Here is a 4101-nt window from a genome sequence, read left to right as displayed (position 1 = left end):
CCTCCCTGGGCAGTGTTTCTGAGTACTACAGAGGCCTGATGCCTGTGCTAGAGACCAAATGAGGACAAGATATGTGAGATAGGACTTTATCTTGAGGACCACATTGGGAGAAAGTAGGGCCTGATGACCAATCACAGATCCCTACGGGGGCAAGTACCCTGAGGATACATAAGGTAGAGGGCATTGCATGGTTGTCTAGTAGACCTTGTTTTTCCAAGTGTGGCCCTTGGGCCAGTAGGAACTGAAAATCCTGGAAACTTGTCAGAAATGGGGCATGTGAGGCCCCATCCCAGACCTGATGAAATTCAAGGAGATCCTTACGTACATAAAATTGCAAGCAACACCTCTCTAGTCCAGCGGTTTTCAAACTGGACTGCACATTAGAATAACCAGAAGAGTTTCCAAAAATTCTGATTCTGAATAGTGGAGTGAGTTCTGTGCCTGTGAGGATAATGCTATGTTGATCAAAATCAAGTGCTTGGATGTGACCCATCTTATCATACAATACCTGAAGGAAAACAGCGTATATCAGGCATTAGCTAATGTACAGGAAGAGACTACTGTGTCTCTGAATATCATGGGTAGCACTGAAAGTTTTGTAGCTGACATTAATACTGGGATACTGTTTTACAGTCTCTGAAATTGCCAGACAAAACCCTCATTCACCTCTATGAATGGGTTGTTCTGGAATTGATGGAGCTGCGTGCATTGGGGGCTTCCAGGTCACTCCTGAGACAGACTGCTCCCATGATCATGTTAAAACAAGCACAGCCAGAGCAGTGTGTTCATTTGAAGAACCTCTTGGCCAGGTCTTATTTCGATCCTCATGAGGTCTACCCAGATAGAAGTAGCAAAGAGAAGAGCAGCAATCTCCCAGTCCTTACCTGAGAAGTCAGTGGTGTCTCCATCTCATCTCATGGCATTACTGGGACAGGTACTGAAATGGCAGCAACATCAGGGATTGCTTCCTCCTAGCATGACTACATAGATTTGTTCTGAGGCAAAGCAACCGTCAAAGATGTAGAAGAAGAAAAGTTTCCTACACAACTGAACCGTCATATTAAGTTTAGTCAGAAATCACATACAGAGTGTGCTAGATTTTCTCCAGATGGTCAGTATTTGGTCACTGGGACTGTTGTTGGATTCACTGAAGTCTAGAACTTTACAACTGGAAAAATCAGAAAGGATCTTTAGTTCCAGGCCCAGGATGACTTTAGGATGATGGATAATGCTGTCCTCTGCATGTGTTTCAGCAGAGATAAAGAAATGTTATCAACTGGGGTCCACAATGGGAAAAATCAAGGTATGGGGAAGATTCAAAGTGGACAGTGTTTAGGAGATTTGAAAGGGCACACAATAAAGGTGTCACAGAAAAGCTTTTCTAAGGATAGCAGTCATATCCTTAACTGCCTCTTTTGACCAGACAATTAGAATTCATGGTTTAAAATCTGGGAAAACCCTGAAGGAATTTTGTGGCCATTCCTCTTTTGTTAAATAGATTAACTTTTACACAAGATGGACATTGTATTATTAGTGCATCCTCTGATGGCACTGTAAATATCTGGAATATGAAGACCACAAAATGTTCAAATCCGTTTAAATCCCTGGGCAGCATTGCAGGGACAGATATCACTATCAACAGTGTGATACTGCTTCCTAAAAACCCAGAGCACTTTGTGGTATGTGGCAGATCAAATACAGTGGTCATCATGAACATGCAGGGGCAGATTGTCAGAAACTTCATCTCTAGTAAGAAACAAAGAAGGTGGTGATTCTGTTTGCCATGCCCTATCTCCCTGTGGTGAATGGATCTGCTGTGTAGGAGGACTTTGTGCTCTCCTGTGTTAGCACAGTCACCGCAAACTCGAGAGAACTTTGACAATTCACAAGAAGGATGTGATTGGTATCACACATCACTCTCATCAGAATCTGATTGCTACCTACAGTGAAAATGGGCTCCTAAAGCTCTGGAAACCCTAATTCTACTTTTCATTTAAAATTCACTTGACATTTTAACAATATTTATTCTTCTAATCCATGAACATGGAATGTTTTTCCATTTCTTTGTATCTTCCTCAATTTCCTTCATAAGCTTTCTATATTTTTCAGCATACAGATCTTTTACATCTTTGGTTAGATTTATTCCTAGGTATTTTATGCTTCTTGGTACAATTGTGAATGGGATCAGTTTATTTGTCTTTCTGTTCCTTCATTATTAGTGTATAAGAATGCAACTGATTTCTGTACATTGATTTTGTATCCTGCAACTTTGCTGAATTCATGTGTCAGTTCTAGCAGACTTTTGATGGAGTCTATCAGATTTTCCATTTATAATATCTGCAAAAAGTGAAAGCTTGACTTCATCTTTGCCAATTTTGATGCCTTTGATTTCCTTTTGTTGTCTTATTGCTGATGCTATAACTTCCAACACTATGTTAAACAACAGGAGTAAGAGTGGACATCCATGTTGTGTTCCTGATCTCAGGGAGAAAGCTCTCAGTTTTTCCCCACTGAGGATGATATTAGCTGTAGGCTTTTCATAAATGGCTTTTATGAAGGAAATTGAAGAAGATATAAAGAAATGGGAAAACATTCCGTGCTCATGGATTGGAAGAATAAATATTGTCAAAATGTCAATATTACCCAAAGCTATCTACACATTCAATGCAATCCCAATCAAAATTGCACCAGCATTCTTCTCGAAGCTAGAACAAGCAATCCTAAAATTTGTATGGAACCACAAAAAGCCCTGAATATCCAAAGTAATTTTGAAGAAGAAGACCAAAGCAGAGGCATCACAATCCCAGACTTTAGCCTCTACTACAAAGCTGTCATCATCAAGACAGCATGGTATTGGCACAAAAACAGACACATAGACCAACAGAATAGAATAGAAACCCCAGAACTAGATCCACAAAAGTATGGCCAACTAATCTTTGACAAAGCAGGAAGGAATATCCAATGGAAAAAAGACAGTCTCTGTAACAAATGGTGCTGGGAGAACTGGACAGCAACATGCAGAAGGATGAAACTAGACCACTTTCTTACACAATTCACAAATATAAACTCAAAATGGATAAAGGGCCTGAATGTGAGACAGGAAACCATCAAAACCCTAGAGAAGAAAGAGGAAAAGACCTCTCTGACTTCAGCCGCAGCAATTTCTTACTTGACACATCCCCAAAGGCAAGGGAATTAAAAGCAAAAATGAACTATTGGGACCTCATGAAGATAAAAAGCTTCTGCACAGCAAAGGAAACAATCAACAAAACTAAAAGGCAACCAACGGAATGGGAAAAGATTTGCAAATGACATATTGGACAAAGGGCTAGTATCCAAAATCTATATAGAGCTCACCAAACTCCACACCCAAAAAACAAATAATCCAGTGAAGAAATGGGAAGAAAGCATGAATAGACACTTCTCTAAAGAAGACATCCAGATGGTCAACAGGCACATGAAAAAATGCTCAACGTCGCTCCTCATCAGGGAAATACAAATCAAAACCACACTCAGATTTCACCTCACGCCAGTCAGAGTGGCTAAAATGGACAAATCAGGAGACTATAGATGCTGGAAAGGATGTGGAGAAATGGGAACCCTCTTGCACTGTTGGTGGGAATGCAAACTGGTGCAGCCGCTCTGGAAAACCATGTGGAGATTCCTCAAAAAATTAAAAATAAACCTACCCTATGACCCAGCAATAGCATTGCTAGGAATTTACCCAAGGGATACAAGAGTGCTGATGCATAGTGGCACTTGTACCCCAATGTTTATAGCAGCACTCTCAACAATAGCCAAATTATGGAAAGAGCCTAAATGTCCATCAACTGATGAATGGATAAAGAAATTGTGGTTTATACAAACAATGGAATACTACGTGGCAATGAGAAAGAATGAAATATGGCCCTTTGTAGCAATGTGGATGGAACTGGAGAGTGTTATGTTAAGTGAAATAAGCCATACAGAGAAAGACAGATACCATATGTTTTTACTCTTATGTGGATCCTGAGAAACTTAACAGAAGTCTATGGGGGAGGGGAAGAAAAAAAAAAGAGGTTAGAGTGGGAGACAGCCAAAGCATAAGGGACTCTTAAAAAC

The 4101-nt window shown here is 40.3% G+C and overlaps 1 pseudogene; it reads left to right on the top strand.

Annotated features, from left to right (window-relative positions):
- The first annotated feature begins 457 nt into the window (after window positions 1-457).
- LOC125162736 (WD40 repeat-containing protein SMU1-like) lies at window positions 458-1980 on the top strand (annotated as a pseudogene).
- The last annotated feature ends 2121 nt before the right edge of the window (window positions 1981-4101 follow it).

This window comes from Prionailurus viverrinus, chromosome A3 (genome assembly GCF_022837055.1).
Source record: "Prionailurus viverrinus isolate Anna chromosome A3, UM_Priviv_1.0, whole genome shotgun sequence".
NCBI lineage: Eukaryota > Metazoa > Chordata > Mammalia > Carnivora > Felidae > Prionailurus > Prionailurus viverrinus.
Note: the sequence above shows the minus strand (reverse complement) of the source record. Positions and strands in the feature narration are given on the sequence as shown.